This window comes from Sarcophilus harrisii, chromosome 2, assembly GCF_902635505.1.
Source record: "Sarcophilus harrisii chromosome 2, mSarHar1.11, whole genome shotgun sequence".
NCBI classification, from domain to species: Eukaryota; Metazoa; Chordata; class Mammalia; order Dasyuromorphia; family Dasyuridae; genus Sarcophilus; species Sarcophilus harrisii.
This window is the reverse complement of record NC_045427.1, coordinates 332,965,366-332,987,221: the sequence shown is the minus strand read 5'-3', so window position 1 is coordinate 332,987,221 and position 21,856 is coordinate 332,965,366. Positions and strand designations below refer to the sequence as shown.

The 21,856-nt window shown below is 34.9% G+C and overlaps 1 protein-coding gene across 6 annotated transcripts in view; it reads right to left on the bottom strand.

Annotated features, from left to right (window-relative positions):
• The window catches only part of PACS2 (phosphofurin acidic cluster sorting protein 2), a 364,749-nt gene that overhangs the window by 324,335 nt on the left and 18,558 nt on the right, over window positions 1–21,856 (bottom strand). The gene's annotated exons all lie outside the window — the stretch shown is intronic.

The following is a 21,856-nucleotide window of genomic DNA, read 5'->3' as shown; positions in this document are numbered from 1 at the left end:
AACAGTATTCACATAAGAGATTTCATTTAACACTTTTCATTTGTTTTTCTTTTTTTCTTGAGTGTAAATTCATTTTGGTATAAAAATCAATAATTAGAATTACTTCTATATAATAAACTTGTAGTTTCTCAGTAAATACATTCCTTGTTTACAAACTATGAAACCTAAACAAACTCTTTTCACATGGCTGATGGCCTTGCCCACACAGATGGTTTCAAAAAACCTGGCAAGTTTATAAATTAAAGGAAGTTGACAGAGATCCCAGAGAAGAAACTAAGTTTGCTATCCCTGACTGTCCATTTCATCCTTTAGAGCCATTGTGGGCTGTGCTTCCTAACCACAAGCACCTCTCACCCTATAAAGGGGAGTGAAATAGACTAACCTTGCTGAATACCATAAGGCAGACTTCTCTAAATAAGCAAAATCAATTCAGACAAGGTTTTCACCTTATTTGCTTTTTCCCAAATGCAATATTTACCAGTTTTAAATTTTAACATTATGACAATAAAACCAAATATCTTCGATAACAATCTTAGGATTTTTCTTAAGTGATAGCCAAATAGGCAGAGCCAAGATAATGGAGAGTAGACAGGTTTTTGTCTGAATTCTTCCTTATTTCCCTCAGAAAAACACCAGATCAAGTCTCTGAATGGGTTTTGCAGTGACAGAACCCATAGATATTTGCAGTTTAACAAATTTCCTGGAAAGCATGTTTAGGAAGAACTTCAAGAAAGGTCTGTCTCAATTGAACAGTGGTGGGGAGGAGGAACAAGGGGCAGTTTGCAGACCAGCACAGCACAATGTAGCATAGTGCAGTATAGGGAGACCCAGGGCAGAGAGCTTTCTGGCTGCTGGAAAAATCTAAGGGGAGGCTCATAGTCAAAATACAGCAGCTTGTGCTACTCGGTACTGGTTCAGAAGCCAGTGAATCAGCAGATTAACTGTGAGACCTCCAATGCAATTATAGAAGGCAAATAATAAGCCCTTGAACCCAAGCATAATGAGGGAATTAGCCACATCCACTCAGCACAGAAAAGAAGCCAGCAGCACCAACCCCAGGGCATCGTGAAGCCACTATTGCCTACAGAGGAAGCTTAGGACAATGTCCTCTTTGATCTATGAGTAGACCTCAACCTTTAAAAAGGAGCAAAAAAGCAAACAACAACAACAAAAAAAAACAAACCCAAATTCTCTCACCATTGGGAGTTTTTATGGAGGCAGAGAAGAACAGACATCAAACCCTAACGACACAAAGGTAAACATCACCAGATAAAGCCTCAAAGAGTGATATAAATTGGTTTCCATCTCACAAGGCTCTCTTAGAAGAATTCAAAAATGATCTTAAAAGAGAGAGGAAAAATGTGGAAAGGAAATGAGCTGTGGAAAAGGAAACACAGAAATTCTCTTAAGAAATTCACTCCTAAGAATAATTTTGGCAAAATGGAAAGAGAAAACAAATCCTTGAAAATTAGAATCTCTGAAATGGAAAAAAAAAAAAAAAAAAAAAAAAAGAATCCAGCAAACAAAACAACTCATTTAAAAGTTCAACTGGCCAAATGCAAAGGAAGATAAAAAAGCTAACAGAAGAAAATAATTCACTAAAAAAATAGAACAAATGGAAGAAAATGATTCAATGACATATCAAGAATCAGTCAAACAAAACCAAAACAACAACAACAAAAAAGTAAAAACAAAAAATAAAAAACCTATAGAATATTTCATCACAAAATCAACTGACCTGGAAAATACATCCAGGAGAAACAATTTAAGAATTATTGCATTACCTGAAAACCAGATGAGAGAAAAAACCTAGACAACATCTTTTAAGAGATCATCAAGGAAAAGTGCCCCGAGGTCCTAGAATAAGGAGTTAAAATAACCACTGAAAGAAACCACCAATCACTTCCTGAAAGAGAAAGTGAAAATGAAAACTCCAAGTAATACTGTAGGTAAATTCCAGAATTATCAGATGAAGGAGAAATGCTTCAAGCAGTCAGAAACAATTCAAATATGGAAGAACCACAATCAGGATTAGCCAGGACCTACCAGCATCCATTTTAAAGGATCAAAGAGTCTGGAATATGATAGGAGGAGGGCAAAGGAACTTGGACAATAGCTAAAAATTAACTACTCAACAAAATTGAGCATTATCTTTCAGGGAAAAAAAAAATGAACATTCAATAAAATAGGGGATTTTCATTTATTTTTGATGAACAGACCACAGCTGAACAGAAACTGTGCTTCTCAAATACAGAACAAACAAAAAGATAGAAAGGGAAGATAAAAAAATTTTAAGTTAAAATGTTTACATCAGATGACATGTTTAACTCTTGAAAACTGTATATTAGCAGTATACCTTAGAAGGTATAAGTATAACTTGACCTTACTGTGATGATATAAAAAGAAGTTATGGGTAGAAAAGTGATAGTAGAAAAGTACTGGAAGAAGAGGGAAGGGGTGATAAAATGGGGCAAATTATATTACATAAAGAGGCAAAAAAGATCTATTACAATTGAGGGAAATAAAGGAAGGAGATGAACATTGTATGAACCTTAATCACATTGGATTTGGCTCAAAGAGAGCATACCAGACCTATTTAGTTTAATATAGAAACCTGTCTCATCCTATAAAGAAGGAGTTGAAAAGGGAAAAATAAAGGGAGGTAACAAAAAGGTAAACAAGGGAGAAGACAAGTAGAAGGGGAAGGGATTTAAAAAAAAGGAGGGGCTGTAAAGAGGGAAAGCAGATTGAGGGAGATGGTAGTCAGGAGCAAAACATTAGTGAGGAGGGAAAGGGGAAAAAGAGAAAAATATAATGGGGAAAATGAGATGGTGGGAAATACAGAGTTAGTAATTTTATTTGTGAATGTGAATGGGATGAACTTTCCCATAAAACAGAAGGGGATAGCAGACTGGAAGTCAGAATCCTAAAATATGTTGTTTATAAGAAAGACATTTAAAGCACAGTGATATATACAGAGTGAAGGAAAAAGACTGGAGAACAATCTATTATGCTTTATCTAAAGTTAAAAAAAAAAAAAAGTGGGGGTAGCAATCCTGATCTCAGATAAAACAAAAGCAAAAATAGATCTAATTAAAAGAGATAAGAAAGGAAACTACATCTTGCTAAATGGTATCACAGATAATGAAGTAATACCAATATTAAACATAAATGAACCAAGAGGCTTAGCATCCAATTCCTAGAGAAGTTAAAGAGAGCTGCAAGAAGAAATAGATAGCAAAGCTATACTAGAGAGAGATCTCAACCTTGCTCTCACAGAACTAGATAAATTGAACCACAAAATATATAAGAAAGAAGTTAAGTAAGTAAATAGAATTTTAGAAAAGTTAGGTATGATAGACCTTTGCAGAAACTTGATGGAGACAGAAAAGAATAAACTATTTTCTTGGTAGTACTTGGAAGCTACACAAAAATTAACCTTGTATTAGAGCGTAAAAACGTCAGAATCAAATGCAGAAAGGCAGAAATTGTAAATATATCTTTTTCAGATCATGTTGCAATAAAAATTACATGTAATAAAAGGGCCATGGAAAAACAGATCAAAAATTAATTGGAAACTAAATAATCTAATCCTAGAGAATGAATGAGTGAAGCAATAAATCATGGACACACCTGAAAATTTCATCCAAGAGAATGACATTAATGAGACAACATACTAAAATTTATGAGATGCAACTAAAGCAGTTCTTAGAGGAAGTTTTATATTTCTAGATGCTTACTTGCATAAAATAGAGAAAGAAAAGATCAATGAATAGGGAATGCAACTAAAAATGTTACAAATTTAAAAAATTAAATACCAAATTTGAAATTCTGAAAATAAAAGAGAAGATTAATAAAATGAAAGTTAAGAAAATAATTGAACTAATAAACAAAACTAAATGTTGGCTTTATAAAAAACAAACCCAAAATAGATAAAACTTTAGTTAATTTGATTAGAAAAAGTTAAAAATAAAATCAAATTGTTAGTATCAAAAATGAAAAGGGTGAACTTTCCACCAATGAAGAGGAAATAAAAGCAATAATTAGGAGCTATTTTGCTGAAATATATGCCAATAAATCTGATAATCTAAGTGAAATGGATGAATAGTTACAAAAATATAGATTTCTGAGATTACCAGAGGAAGAAATAAATTACTTAAATAGTGCCATTTTAGAAAAAGAAATTGAACAAGCTATTAAATCAACTTCCTAAGAAAAAAATCTCCAGAGCCAGATGAATTTATATATGAATTTTAACAAATATTTAAAGAACAACTAATTCCGATAATATGCAAAATATTTGGGAAAATGGGAAAAAAGAGTGCTACCAAATTTCTTTTATGACGCAGATATGGTGCTGATATCTAAACCAGGTATGTTAAAAACAGAAAAAGGAAATTATAGATCAATTTCCCAAGAAATGTTAATGCAAAAATCTTAAATAAAATATTAGCAAAGAGATTAAAGCAAGTTATCACCAGGATAATGATAATACACCATGACCAAGTAGAATTTATACAGGAATGCAAGACTGGTTAAAATATATATATATAGTTTTTTTTTTTAGCAAAACTATGAGCATAATTGACTATATCAATAACCAAACTAACAGAAATAGTGATTATTTCCATAGATGAAGAAAAAGCATTTGACAAAATTCAACATCCATTTCTCTTAAAAACACTAGAGAGCATAGGAATAAATGAAGTTTTCCTTAAATTGTAATAGGGATAAATTAGAACCATTCCCACTAAGATCAGGGTTCGTGAAATAAGGTTGCCCACTATCACTATTATTATTCAATATTTTATTGAAAATATTAGCTTTAGCAATAAAAGAAAAAAAGAAATGAAAAGATTTAGAGTATACAATGAGGAAACCAAATTATCACTCTTTGCAGATGATATGATAGTATATGTAGAGAATCCTAGAGAATCAACTAAAAACAACTAGAAATAATTCACAACTTTAGCAAAGTTGCAAGAAACAGTCTATGTTACCAATAAAGTCCAGGGATAAAAAGAGAAATTCCATTGAAAGTAAAACTGTGGATAATATAAAATATTTGGGAGTCTACCTGCCAAAACAGAGTCAGGAATTATATGAACACAATTACAAAACACTTTCCACACAAAAATAGTCAGATCTAATCAGTATCAAAGTACTTATGAGTAGACCAAGCTATTATAATAAAAATGACAATTTCCCCCAAAATTATTTTATACAGCTAGAAAAATAATAAAGTTCATCTGGAAGGAGAAAATTTAAGAATTACAAGGGAATTAATGAAAAAAATGCAAATGAAAATGGCCCAGCTGTATCAGACTTAAAACTATATTACAAAGCAATGGAACATCAAAACTATTTGATACTGGCAAAAAAAAAAAAAAAAAAAAAAAAAAAAAAAAGAGTGGTGGATAAGTAAAATAGGTTAGGTATTCAAGACACAGTAGTCAATGACTATCTAGTGTTTAATAAGCCCAAAGATCCCAGCTTTTGTGATAAGAACTCACTATTTGACAAAAATTGTGGGAAAATTGGAAATTAGTATGGCAGAAACTAGGCAGTGGCCCACACTTAACACCCTATATCAAGATAAGGTTGAAATGGGTTCATGATTTAGACATAAAGAGTGACACTATAAACAAATTGTAAGAACAAAGGATAGTCTACCTCTCAGATCTATGGAGAAGGAAGGAATTTGTGGTCAAAGAACTAGAGTACAATATGGAATGCAAAATGAATAATTTTGATTTATTAAGTTAAAAATTTTTGTACAAACAAAAGCGATGCAGACAAGATTAGAAGGGAAGCAGTAAACATGGGAAAAAATTTTACATCCAAATATAAAGGCCTCATTTCTAAAATATATAGAGAAGTGACTCAACTTTGTAAGAATACAAGCCATTCTGTAACTGACAGTCAAAGGATATGAACAAATTTTCAGATGAGGAAATTAAAGCCATTTCTAGTCATATGAAAAAATGCTCTAAATCACTTCTGGTCAGAGAAATGTAAATTAAGATAACTCTGAAGTACTACTATACACCTCTCAGATTGGCTAAGGTGACATGAAAAGATAATGTATGTTGGAGGGGATGTTGGAAAACTGGAAAACTTTTTTTGAAGTGTTGATGCTTTTCTAGCATAAATTATCAATAACTACTTGAAAAATATCCAAAAGCACTAGTACAGTGTTATTTCAGTACTCATCATTAGCTGAGCTATAGCTGAGCTATACATTTGTTGTATAGCTCAAATGAGATTGTAATTGTAAAGCACTATGCCTGGCATTAATTCCAGAAGACATAATGAATGGCAAAAATAAGTACTAAATGAATTTTTCCCATAAGGAATACATTCCAGTTTACAGCTTAACCATGCCTCTCAACCCAGTTCCTTAATGGGGCAAGTGAGACTTCCAGCTGCAGACAAACAAGCTAGCCCAGTCACATTACTTCCTTCTTGACCCAACTCAATTTATGAGAAGAGGCTTGACCCCCATGCTGTCCAAGCTTCCTTGGGAGGGAAGGATGCAGTCTGCTGGATGTAAAGACAGAAGCCATGGGAGACTGAAGACTGCCAGGACTCCTGGATCCTCTATTGCCTTCACCACCATTCCTGCTGAGCATACTGGATGCTCCATGTCCCTTTTAATACTATTTTGGGGCACACAACCTCAGCATCATAAGCTCCAATCTGACAGTCCTGAGCACTGGGGAGGAGCTGCCCAAAAGCCAAGGAAAATAACAGTGGCAGCTGGAATTTAGGCAGTATGCCTGGCCAACCTCACGTCCTTAGTGCTCAACCGAAACAACAACCAAGGGCAATGAAGACTGAGCAAGCATCGAGTGCCGAAGTAGTTTCTTCTAGCTGAAATGTGTCAAATACTGTATTTGATGAATTTCAAAGTAGACAGGTACAGAGGTACCTGTAGAGATCCAGAACTCTGGAGAAATATACTTGAAAGATATACTTGAAACAAAGTGTTAACTCAGAGGAACTGATGAGACAATGGTTATCTAGTTTACACATACTTAGTACTTAGCATGGTGATGTAATAGTTCTCTACTTCACACATATTCAGTATGCTGTAATGATGTAATTATAATAGGGTATATAAGAACTGGGGACTGGAAGTCAGACAGAAGTCAAACTGGCAGATTGGCAAACTACTACGGGAGACTGGGTAAGACTCGGACAGACACAAACTGTGAAGGGGATAATAACAACTTTGGACTCTATTCTTGTCCATCCTCGTGGTGACTATCCAGCAGAGATCAAAGCCCTTGCAGAGGATCACCAGAAAGCTAGCCCAGACATTACAAGTACCAATATAATCAGAAATATCAATTAAAAACAAACATGAAATATTATTACCAACAGATATTTAAAACTTGACATGTCCAAAACAAAGCCTGTTATCTTTCCCCTTAAACTCATCAGTCTTTCAAAAATTTATATTTGTTGTGGGCTTTACTATTCTAGTTACTGACGTTCACAAGTTCAGAATTATCCTTAAAGCCTCCTTCTCCCTCAAATGAAATGACTTCATTTCATGTCTTTATCATATTCAATTTCAAGTCAGTAGGCAAATAGTGTACATTTTATTTCTATATTTTTCATAACTAAGTATATACCCCTCCCAGGATTGTTGTATAGCTCAAATGAGATTGTAATTGTAAAGCACTATGCCTGGCATTTATTAAGTGAAGTATAAATGCCAGAGATTATATTTTGTCCATTCACATGTATACCACTCTTAATTCAAGCTCTTTTGTCTATTTTGTAAATTATTACAATATCCTTCTAAATTGGATGTTCTACCATCAATATCCACAATTCAATCTATTATTTACCTCTCTACCAAATAGGTGTTCCTAAAGCTCCAAAAGCTTCAATAGCTCTCTATTGTTTCTAGAATAAACCAGCATCTGATTAGGTGGCACTGGCATTGGTCCAAAATCTGAAGATCTAATTTCAAAACCAAACTCAGACCTAAATAGCCAGTCTATTTACCTCAACTTCCTTAATTATAAAATGAATATTGGCATCTACCTTCCAGGATTGTGAGAAGCAAGAGATAATTATAAATTATTTAGTTCCATAAGCAAACATAGATGCTTCATAAATGCTTGTTTCCTTCTTTGTTTCATATCATTGGTACTTAAAGCCCTTTAAAATCAGGCTTTAACCTGTTCTCCCAAATTTACTGCAAATTATTTTTAATGAAGAGTTCTACATTCCAGCCAAATTATTCTAGAGATTGCAGAGACACTTTGAAAACACCATTTTTGAAACAATATTGGTCCCTGTTCAGAGACCATTCCCCATACCACTCACACTCTCTCCCTGATCTCTTTTAGGATTAAGAGGCTTCTTTCCCACCCCAGACCACCTGAAATTATTCTATTGCATTTTTATATTGCATATAATTTGTGTTTGCTTATTTGTTTGCGTGTTGTCAAACTCTTCAAGAGTAGGAAATATTATAATTTCCCAGTATTTACAGTAGGCAACTAGGCTCAAATCTGGCCTCAGATAATGATTGTGTGATCTTGGGCAAATGACTTAATCCCATCTATCTTAGTTTCCACCATCTGTAAAATGAGCTAAAGAAGGAAATAGCAAACTACTTCACTATCCTGCCAAGAAAACCTGAAAAAAACACAACTAAAACAAATAAACAGCAAGAGTGCCTGACACCCAGAATGACTGTGAATTATACTTCCTGAATTCAATTAAAGAGGAGAAAGCTGGTGGGAATACAGTGAAGTCTTTAAAAAAGACAAATGACATTTACAGAAAAGAAAATGTGGGATATGGAAATAATTCACAAACAAAACTTGGTTAAAAACTGGGGCTTTATGGTAGATTTTTGTGTCTGTCGGGCAATTTTTTTTCTTATATTATTGTTTTTTTAAATCAACTTTATGTAATTGCATCATGGTTAAAACTTTGGAAGATGAAGTTGGACACTAATGTAACAAAGTTTTTTTTTTTTTTTTTTTTAATGGAAAACCAGTTCTGAGAAACACAGTGTAATGTAATAAACTCTGAAATAAGAGTTCAGAATTAGGCCTACTCAGATTTTCATTTTTACTAAATAACTCAACACATTCCAAATAAGCCACTTCTAATTAAATATATCCATTTCTTCTTGATACTGTAATTTACTATTGTTTTGAGCTTTGATTACAGGAATAGTTGTCTAAATCATAATAAAGCCAATAGCAGAAAATGGCACATGCTGTTAAAGGTAGATGTCAATGCCTAGGCAAAGTTTTGGGAACAATTTTGGCATGGCATGATCCTCATGATTATTTCCCTGCTGTGCTATCTCCTTTCTAAAAAGAAAATTTCCCCACCTGCTTAATCCTGCTGAGCCTTGCTTTTAATATTATTACTACATGATTGGCTGTGCTTCTTGCCTGCAATCGAACAGAGCTAAGGGAATTTTCCCACAATTAAGACATAGGACATTATCATAACTAAGTCCTTTTTACTCTTATAGCAAATTTCTTTAATCACTAAGTTTTGAAACTACAATAATTCTTTGTACTTTCCATTAAATAATCCATTAAATAATATGGACATCTTTGAGTTACTACTGTAAGAGACAAGTATGAACATCTTACAATTTTACCCATATTTGTGGTCAAATTATAAGATAGGGATGATATCCTCCTGAGAGGGAAATGATTAGACAAGAATAAGATAAAGATTTTAAAAGTTTTCTAAATGAACAGAATAGTAAATTTTGAGAAAGCAACATAATTAGATTATTTTCACTAAGAACTCTGTAATATATATATGATTGGTTTCCAAATTTATCTGTCATGGAAACAGAGCCTTTGAGTATGTATGTCCTAGTAATAACTTCTCAAAAACTGGATTATGCATTTATTAAGGATTAACTAGATTTTATACATAATTTGTATTGATAATGGTAAAGAAAGTGAAATAGTCTGATAGATAATATTAAAAACATAAGAATTCATTTTATATTGGATGATCATGATTTTTAAGGATTCTTATATCGGGTATAGGATTTAGGTAAGAATAGAAATAGCAACTGGTATATCAACTAAAATTCTCTGAAATTTCAAGAAAATTCAAATACTAAATTATATTAAGTCAGAATTCTCTAGGAACTCTAAATTTGGAATCAGAGAAACAGTGCCCTTTTCAGAGAGCTGTCCTGGAAATAAAGCCTATTGTCCAAGAAAAGATATTCTGGAACCAGATATCTGGGATGCAAAATGTACTGGTCTAGTCAACACTGAGAAGAGATCAGTAGGATACATGTAAATAAATGTCCCTTCTCAAATTAGTCCTGAGTCCTTTAAATTGTTTGATCTATAAGTGACAATGTAATCATACAATTATGGGAATTGTGAGAAAACCCTATTGCACTGTTTTAACATTATAACCTTCCATGGCTAGGAAACTGATATTTAGAGGTGCTAACTAGAAACTCAGATGTGAAGACTGATGCAAGTTTTCTTATAATTGTCAATCAATCATTTTTTCCAAAGACCTAAACTGATCCTTTTGACTATTCACATAGGTACTAAATTTGTGGGAGTAGACTCCTACATTATCTGAAGATTATCACCCCTCTCCTGAGTGGATGACAGAATCCTTTGGTTCATCTAGTATGGACCTAAAAGTAGCTGACACCCGGATTAGACAGCTGTTCCAATGTTATGGGCCAGAACTCTGTACTTGAAACAAGGATTCTAACAAGGTACTAACTCAGTGGAATTGATAAGACAATGGTTATCTAGTTTAGCATGGTGATTAATAGTTCTCTATTTTAGTACATGTATTTAATATAGTTCTACAAGATTGACACCTATTTTACAAGACTCACACCTATAATAATGTAATTATAATAGAGAATATAAACTGGGACAAATTCAGCCAGATAGATTCATTCCATCTCACACCACTGTGGTGGCAGGCTTGTCCTTCATTTCTCCACTGAGACCAAGGCCCGTCTGAGCCAGAGAGAGGCTCAGAAAAGCTCGGAGACAGACTTGGAAAGGGCTCGGAGACAGACCTGGAGAAGACAAAGTACTGGAGATGGGAGCTCAAGCTCTCAGAGGCAAGAAGAGAGATTCACTCCATCTCACACCACCGTGGTGGTAGGCCTCTCCTCCTTTGCTTCTCCACTGAAACCAAGACTCTGGAAAGCCTCCAAGAAAGCTAGCCTGGGCCACAGGCAAGGAAACTAGATTGTTAAGGAGATAATAAAGGATTTAGACTTAACACCTGGCTATTCTTGCGGTGATTAATCTGCTGAAAGAAAGGCTGCTCCAAGACCTCCACAAAACCAACCAGAACACTACATTCCAAAATGCTGGACAACAGCTGAGTACATTTTCCTAGTTTTTTCTCCTCTTTCCTTTTGTTATGTTGCCAACCATCAAGGCCCCAATTTAAGAATGTGTTGGTATTTTCTCCCTCTACATTCTTGTTTCTCCCTTTCTTTACTGTTTGCAAGCAAATAATGGCTAGACAAGACAATAATAATCTTATTCAAGTCACCATCTTGTCTTAGCACAAGTAGGTTCTCATGGTATCTCAGCTTATTTCTGCTTCTCCTTTACTGGTCAGAAAGGTAGGAATTCTTTCTGATACCCTTCCTTTGGCTAAAAGGAGGAAATGTTAAGATATTGGAGAATACCCTGTTTTCCAGCGCTAAAGCTCAGCAAGAAAGCTGTATCCTGAGCCTAGCATAACAACAATACTTTGTTCCCCTCTGGACGAACACATAACTGATTGTTCCTAAGCTTGGACAAGCACCAACAGGTCCCAGGCATGAATCCCTGCACTAAATGAAGGTTTTTGTCACAAGACAGTCTTGCCTTACTATGACTGTTTTACGCCTTAATTTTGCTGTTGTGCCTTACTACTCACTGTTGCTACACTACATGGTTTGATTCTTTGTCTAACCACAAATACATAAATCAAGTTTCAGCTTTACTAAAGCAAGCTCTCTGATTAGGGTGTCACCCTGGCAGATGTGTCTTATTCCCTCCTTATTTGCAAGTCATTTTACCGACTTTACAATTAAAGCTCTGTTTGGCTCTACACAGGTTAGAGACTGGGTCAGTCCAGCTGACAATATATCTGATTGCTTTTAACGTATTTTTAATACATTAAAGAGTCCATTTCTCCCTGAATTCAGGATCCAGACCTAAAGAGAAATCTGGTTCCAATATTTTTACAGTCAAAGATTCTGATAAAGGACTTATTCCCAAAATATATAGAGAATTGACTCTAATTTATAAGAAATCAAGCCATTCTCCAATGAACAGATAATTCTCAGATGAAGAAATTGAAATTATTTCTAGCCATATGAAAAGATGCTCCAAGTCATTATCAATCAGAGAAATGCAAATTAAGACAACTCTGAGATACCACTACACACCTGTCAGACTGGCTAGAATGACAGGGAAAGATAATGTGGAATGTTGGAGGGGATGTGGGAAAACAGGGACACTAACATATTGTTGGTGGAATTGTGAATACATCCAACCATTCTGGAGAGCAATTTGGAACTATGCTCAAAAAGTTATCAAATTGTGCATACCCTTTGATCCAGCAGTGTTACTACTGGGCTTCTATCCCAAAGAGAGCATAAAGAAGGGAAAGGGACCTGATTGTGCACGAATGTTTGTGGCAGCCCTCTTTGTAGTGGCCAGAAACTGGAAACTGAGTAGATGCCCATCAATTGGAGAATGGCTGAATAAACTGTGGTATATGAATATTATGGAATACCATAATACCAATCCACACCTCTAATCCATACATACAACTTCTCAAACATACTAGGATACTTTACACACATCTTCCACCGACTAAACCCCCTAGCAAGTCTACAAATAGGTCAACACATTGCTACCATACTAATTGATCTAGGATGATACGAAAAGACCGGGCCAAAAGGCCAAGCCAACTTACACAGTTCCATATCTTCCGCCACTACTTCTATTCAAAAAGGACTTATTAAATCTTACTTCCTCTCCTTCATAATCTCCATAACATTAATTCTCCTAATCTTATAACTAAAGACCACAAATAACTTCCAAAACTACTAAAATAGTAATAAATAAAATCCAACCTAATAATACCATTGCCCAACCCCCACAACCATACAACAAAGACACCCCATTCCAATCCTGACCTACACAATAATTACCCAACAAATCAAACAACTCAGCAGCTGTGACCACCTCAACCTCACCCGACACCATAAATCAAATTATCTCTATTAACAAACTAAGCAACAACATACTAAAAGCCACCATATTACCCACTCAACTCTCAGGATATTCCTCTGCAGCCATAGCAGCAGTATAACCAAACACCACTAACATTCCTCCCAAATAGATCAAAAATATAATTAACCCCAAAAACGTGCTATTTAAACTCACAACAATCGCACAAACCAACCCCCCACTAACCACAAGACTTAAGTCCCCATATACGGGAGAAGGCTTAGAAGCAAAAGCAACAAACCCAAAAATTAATAACAAGGACAATACAAAAAAAAGCATCATTTCCGTATTAGTTTTAGTATGGACTCTAACCATAACCTATGACATGAAAAACCATTGTTGTAATTCAACTACAAAAACTAATGACCAATCTACGTAAAACCCACCTCCTTTTAAAAATCATCAACTACTCTTTTATCGACCTCCCCGCTCCATCTAACATCTCTGCCTGATGAAAATTTGGATCTCTATTAGGAGTATGCCTAATCATCCAAATCCTCACAGACCTCTTTCTAGCAATACACTACACTTCAGACACCCTTACCGCTTTCTCATCTGTAGCCCACATTTGCCCTGATGTTAACCAAGGCTGACTCCTCCGTAACCTACACACTAACGGGGCTTCAATATTCTTCATATGCCTATTCCTACATGTAGGCCGAGGAATCTACTATGGATCTTATCTTTACAAAGAAATATGAAACATCGGTGTAATCCTATTTCTCACTGTCATAGCAACAGCATTTGTGGGGTATGTACTTCCCTGAGGCCAAATGTCATTCTGAGATGCCACCGTAATTACCAACCTACTATCTGCTATCCCCTACATTGGCACCCCCTTAGCAGAATGAATTTGAGGGGGGTTCGCAGTAGACAAAGCAACCCTCACATGATTCTTTACCTTCCACTTCATCCTACCCTTCATCATCACAGCACTAGCCATCGTTCACCTACTGTTCCTCCATGAAACAAACTCTAACAACCCCTCAGGAATCAACCCAGACTCGGACAAAAATCCCCTTTCACCCATACTATACTATTAAAGATGCCCTAGGCCTCATACTTCTACTTCTCGTACTCCTCCTTCTAGCCCTTTTTTCACCAGACTTACTAGGAGACCCAGACAACTTCTCACCAGCCAACCCACTAAACACACCCCCTCACATCGAGCCAGAATGATATTTCCTATTTGCATATGCCATCCTACTCTCTATTCCTAAAAACTAGGAGGAGCCCTCGCTTTACTAGCATCCATCCTAATCCTCCTAATCATCCCCCTACTTCAACACAGCCAACCAACGAAGCATGATATTCCGCCCAATTTCCCAAACCCTATTCTGAAACCTCACTGCTAACCTAATCACACTTACCTGAATCAGAGGCCAACCTGTAGAACAACCATTCATCATTATCGGCCAATTAGCCTCTATACTTTACTTCCTACTAATTCTTGTCCTAATACCCCTTGCAGGACTATTTGAAAACTATATATTAAAACCTAAATGAAGAATCCAAGTAATTTAACCAAAATACTGGCCTTGTAAGTCAGTTATGAAGGTAAAACTCCTTCCTAGGACCCATCAGGAAGAAGGCATTATGCCCCACCATCAACGCCCAAAGCCGATATTCTACTTAAACTACTTCCTGCATCAAAATTTTTATTTATTTTTATCGCAAAATTCAATTTATATACTATCCCAGTATTACATTTTTTGCATTTTTTTTGCAAATTTTTACAATTTCACTTACGTAAAAAATATATGTAAAGATTTACATATATATTAATGTACTTATAAGTATTTATGTATATAGAGCATACATTTATAGTGCACTATCATATAATAATATACGTATTAAGTATACAGTACTAAATACATTAATATAATGTATCGTTAAGTATTAATAAGTACATGCGTATCTTAAACTAATAAAACTCATAATAGTATATAATACATAATATGTATATATTACATAAGACATAACATGTTGGCGTACATAGACATTAAATCCATGAATTAAGATCAACAAAGCTAACTCCTCTAGTAGATCATTACCATTAGGAATACCTTTATCCTCCACTCACGAGAGATCAGCAACCCGCCATCTGAAGATATTTGATCCTTCAGAGCAAGCCCATAATCTGCGGACTAACCTTATTCCCTCTGACTGGCTATTGGTTGCTACTTCAGGCCCATTTGTTCCTAATTCAGTTCAACCATGCTTTTTGTAGAGGCATTTGTGATGGTAACAATGCTGTTTGGCCTCATATCCCGGCATCTCCGGTGATGGCTACGGCATTAGGTAGTTTTTAATTTGGGGGTGGTTTATCACCAGGGCGGGAGCCTGGAGGACGCCATTAAAAGTGCAGACTTACATAACAAGGCCAACAACATTTCAACTGGACATCAACTGAGAATGAACATTGGACACGCGCTTATTTCCAGAATGGTGTTATTCAATGAATGATGATTAGACATTTTATTAACTAAAAACAACGATGACATAAGATGTTTAGATATTAAGCTAAGTATTAGTTATTAATTAACGTTATACATTTAATCAATGATCGATAGACATATTATTATTATTATATTACTAAAACCTCACTAGACATGCGTTTATATTCCCCCCCCCCCCCACAACATGTTACCCTCGACTAGACGAAAGTACTAAAAGTGCATTTGTGTGAGTGTGGGCGCAAGTGTGTGTATGCGTATGTGTATGTGTATGTGTATGTGTGTATATGCGTATGCGTATGAGTGTGCGTGTAGGTGTGTGTGTTTTAGACAAAAATAAAGACAAACAGTATTTATAATAGTTTCTTACCACTAAACCCCCCTTACTAAATTTTATTGCTTCCGTCAAGCCCCAAAACCAGATGATAGGCCTTTAGTATGGTAATTAAATACCATACTTGTAAGAAATGACCAACAGGATGATTTCAGAAAGGCCTGGAGAGACTTACACGAACTGATGCTGAGTGAAACGAGCAGGGCCAGAAGATCACTATATACTTCAACAACAATAATACTATATGATGACCAATTCTGATGGACCTGGCCATCCTCAGCAATGAGATGAACCAAATCATTTCCAATGGAGCAGTAATGAACTGAACCAGCTACGCCCAGCAAAAGAATTCTGGGAGATGACTAAAAACCATTACATTTAACTCCCAATCCCTACATTTTTGCCCACCTGCATTTTTTATTTCCTTCACAGGCTAATTGTACACTATTTCAGAGTTCAATTCTTTTTGTACAGCAAAATAATGGTTTGGACATGTATACTTATTGTGTATCTAATTTATACTTTAATATATTTAACATCTACTGGTCATCCTGCCATTTGGGGGAGGGGGTGGAGGGAAGGAGGGGAAAAATTGGAACAAGAGGTTTGGCAATTGTCAATGTTGTAAAGTTACCCATACGTATAACCTGTAAATAAAAGGCTATTAAAATTCTAAAAAAAAAATGTTTTTGCATTTTTTTTCTTCCTGTAACTTACTTCTATGATCAGAGCAATGGTCAATAGAAACTGTTAATGCAATTCAATTATGTCATACTTTGTTGTTTCTAACCTGATTATATGTAATCATTATATCCTAAATGCTTAGGCAAATAAGTATGTAGCCTGGTCATCTGTCTGTTACTGAATATTGTGTTTATGATATTTAAGTGTTTTTCAAAAAGTTTATAAGTGATAAGAGGACAATTAACAATGGTCTGAGAAATCTAACTGCTGTTTTATTTATTGGGCATATAACTGAGAGCAGTTTGCCTGCCTTGTGAAGCAAACTCAGCTGTTGGCCCTTCACATTTGGCAATTGTCTGATGAATCAAGTCTTTCTATCTCAGACTGTTCTAATCTTGTTAGATTTGGTTTTTTGTTGTTCTAGATCTTGGTCAAATTACAGATTATTGAACCTCTTCTAAGACATAGATTGGCCTATCTGAAGCTTTGGCAGCTCTCAGCACACCACACCCACACCTCTGCATGGATTGAGACCACTGTCCATGCTCCTGATATAATTTGGACTGCTATGGGAGAAGTAGGAAAGTGGTTGATGAATTATTGTTAAAATTAGAACTATATTACTGTATGTTTAAGATTTGATATGGAAATTGTTAAATTGTGTAACTACTGCTGTTATGGATGTATAGAAACTTTATATGTGAAATGGTTATTTGATGCTTTAGCTTTGAAATCCCTTATTCTGTTGGAATTGCTCTGGCAGACTATTCTCTCATTGCCTGTTTTTAGGAAATCTCCACCTGTCTTGGGAATGGTAGTCTCCAGCCCTATAAACCCAGTTTCTTAATTGGTATCTCAGCATTCTCAAGGGACATTGCAGTTTTGAGAACAAGCCTCTGAAGTTCGGGGTTTACCTGCCTTTGTGGTCTAACTGCATATTCTGCTCAGAATTCCTTTCGGAATCCTAGTAGCAACTCCTGTTCTATTAGAGGGAACAGGTGGAACTATTCCAGACCCCACTCTTTCCCTCCTTTGAAATTTCTGACAGACTTAGGGTGCCCCTCCTAGCATGGGGCTGTCTTGAGTACTGCTACTCCCTATATAAGCAGAAGCTGAGTTAAGTGCACAAAAGACTGAAGACCACCTAACACAGTGAACTGTCCATTTCAAACTGGATTCTCTGGCTGAGATGAGGGCCTTTGTACTGCTGATAACTCTGGGGTTGTCAGGAAGAGACTTGCCCTTGCCATAAGACCTTGCATTTTCTAATTTCATTTTGGTTTATTTGCTTCACATTGGCCAAAATTATGGTCCTGAGACCTCCTAGGTATCCAGGGGAAGGTAATTCAATAATTCAAATATTCAGAAGTGTATAATGTTGTGCCTCAGTTTCCCTAGATTGTCATTTTTGTTAATTTATCTGCATATTTTTATGTCTACCAAATGCCAATCTGTTTTGTGTTAACTGTTTCTAAGATAGTTGGTGGAAGCAATTTTTATGGCATGAACTTATTGCAATCAGTGGTATTATCCTGTTGCCACTATGTCTACCCTGTATAATTACATTAGTAACCAGAATAGTTTAATAGTCCCTATCAAAATATTGCATACAGAAGATTCTATTAAAATGATGATTCTTCAGAAAAAAGGCTGGAATGTATTAGAGAGGGATGATTTATGGTGAACTTGATAAACAATGTATAGATATGTTAACTGATTTTGAACAGTTCTTCATAGATATATGATAAAAATCATTTACATATTACAAGGGGGAATTATGTGAAATAGAGAGATAAGGTGAAGAATTTACAGGAATATGTGAATTCTTTTTCTGTATTTTATTTTTCATTATTTCTGTGTTTCTCCTATGACCTGTATAATATGTGCAGGCCCGTATTTACTTGAGCCTTGGCCAACTATAAACATATCTACTTAACCTGAGCTGATGACATTTATCGATATTTAGTCTATTAGTTGACCACTGTCTATCTGAAGCCAGAAGGCCTGATTTTCGGGAAACAGAAACCTTCCATTCCAATCTCTCTGGATAGCAACAACCAATTAGATGCCTCCCCCTCCCCTTCTTAATGCTCTCTTACTTGTGATGTAATCTCTTGTATAAAAGCTGTGTATCTCGACTACTTCTTTAGCCCTCCTACCATGAGCTTTCTCTTTCTTATCTCATGATGGGACAGCTCATCCTCTGGAGGTTTTAATAAACAACCTTTCTGCTATCTACTGAATGATCTCTGAGTAGTCATTTTGGGTAAGGGTCTTATACATCCCACACAATAGTAACTTTCTTTGGTTGGGTGCTTTTTCCTTTGCCTCTTTTTTTTTTTTTTTTTTTTTTTTTTTTTTTTTTTTTTTTTAAGGATAAGAGTGTCTGCTCCACTCCTTCAACACTCATTGGGCATATGCTGGTTCCTTCTTGCCCAGTGTGCCACTCCTCAATTCCCTTCTCCACCCTCCCCCCCCCATCTCCTCAGCACAGATAAGCCTAATGTTCCTTATCAACAGAGTTTCCCTTCATACTTCACAACTCAAGATACTTGACTTTTTATACTCTCTGAAAAGTGAAAGTTGCTGTCACCCATTATAATTATATCATTAGTTCTTTCATTTTTATTAAAATGTTAATTAATCAATTTTAATTAGTTAAAATTTTAATCACAAAATCTTAATTGAAATTAATTTAATTAATTTTTAAAATTAAATTTATTTAATTTAGTTAAAGCTTTTTTATTTTCAAAACATATGCATGGATAATTTTTCAACATTGACCCTTGCACATAACCTTGCATTCCAATTTTTCTCCCTCTCCATCTCCATTCCCTCCCCTTGCAAGTAATCCAATATATGTTAAATATGGTAAAAAAAAAAATGTTAAATCCAATATATGCACACATATTTATACATTATCTTGCACAAAAAAAATCAGATCAAAAAGGGAAAAAATGAGAAAGAAAACAAAATGCAAGCAAACAACAACAAAAAGTGAGAAAATGTAATTTATGATCCACGCTCCTTCCCACAGTCCTATTTCTAGGTATAGAGATGACTCTATTCATCACAAGATCACTGAAACTGGCCTGAAACATCTCATTGTTGAAAAGAGCCATGTCCATCAGAATTGATCATCATATAATCTTCTTGTTGCCATATACAATGATCTCCTGGTTTTACTCATTTCAGATCCAAGCTCAAGTCAGGAATTTGCAGATCATGAGGGCAGTGACAATATTGCATCCTGAATCAAGATGACTCTGAGAGCAATGAAAGTTTGCAGACGGCCAACCAGAGCTGTCCCTGAGAATCTAGAATAACAAAATATTTAATATCCCCAAAGAGAAACAGACATTTGCTACAGAAGCATGTATAAAGCATGGCCCAGAGTCATGAAGTAGGCTGGAAGGATGAAAAGTCAAAAAAAGAAATGCCACCATAAAAAGTTACGATTGTATTGTAATGAAGATATTCAAAACACAAATATAAAAGAAAAGAATTCAAAACATTTACAAAGACCCAAAGAAAAACAGCATTGGCACAAGTTCAACTAGCTCCTGATTTAAAAAAAATAAAAATCACAAAAACAGCAAAAAAAACCTTATAAAATAAAATGAGAGCACTAGGGCTGCAAAAGAAATAACTAGAAAGGAAATTCTCTTGTTGGCACAAGAGAAACAAAAGCAAAACAAGCAATAAACTCCATGAAAATTTAAAGACACTAAAAAGAAGCCAATGACTCAGAGAGACATACACTCAGAGAAATCTTAAAGTCAAAAGACTGAAAAAATAAAATAAAATGTTAGTTATTTCATAGCAAAAACCACTGACCCAGAAAATAGATTTAGGAGAGAGAATTTCAGAATCACTGGAGTGCCTAAAAACCACAATCAGAAGAATCTAGACATCTTATTTCAAGAATGAAAACTGTCACCATCTTTTAGAACTAATAGAAATAGAAAAGAGTCAACTTGTCACTTCCTAAAAGAAACTCCATAAAAACTACTTGTACATTAGAGCCAAAATCCAGAGTTTCTAGGCAAAGTCAAAATAATTAACTATATAACCAAATAAATAAATGAATGAATGAAAATGCTGCAGGCAGCCAGAAAGAACATACTTAAATAATAAAGAACCGTCAGAATCACCCATAATTTAACATGCTACTATTATAAAGGAGTGCAGAACTTAAAACACAAAAGCAAACACTTAAAGCAAAAGATGACTTGTAATTAAAAAACTTATTCTGCAAAACTGAGTATAATCTTTCAGGGAAGAAATAGGCAAAAGTGGAGAGAAGTGGATGATCTTTAATGAAATAAAGGATAACAAAAGTACTCCCAATCATTCCTGATGAAAAAAAAAACCAAAAGCTTCATAAAAATAAAGTCAGGAGAAACATATAAAAGTAAAGATGAGCATCAAGGACTAAAGAGGATAAAATGTTTTTCTACTATGGGAAGATGAAATATTTCTCTTCTTCAAACCTTATTATCATCAAAAGTCATAGTGGAAATCTTATTAGGGAGAAGGCTTGTTGTTATGTTTTAATGATCTCTTAAAAGAACAGAAAGGGAGAGGGAGTAGAAGAAAAGAGAAGGATGGGAATAATGATCTTACACAATCATATTGAACAAACAGGACTATATAAACAATAATGAAAAAGGATAGGGGAACCTAGTGACAAGTGAACCTCAATCATCTGAACTGGTCAAAAGGAGAAAAAGTGCACACAAGTGACCAAAGAAATACATTCTGATAGGGAAATAGAGGAAAAAATGAAAAGGGAAAGTGAAGAATAAGAGAAAGGGTAAATTAAGTCCCAAGCAAAATAAATTCTAAGTTTATAAAATATTCATGAGAGTTCTCTTTAAGTAGAAAAAAAATCATAAAGAGTATCCATCAGCTGAGGATTGGCTGAATAAGATAAGTAACATGATGGGATATTATTTTGCTTCAAGAAATTATGAAAGTCAGAAAAACCTAGGAAGAATTCTAAGAACAAATACTAACTCTAAGAACAAAATGGTAAGCAAAACCAAGAGAACTGGTTTTATACAATGACAAAAAAATTGCAAATACAAACA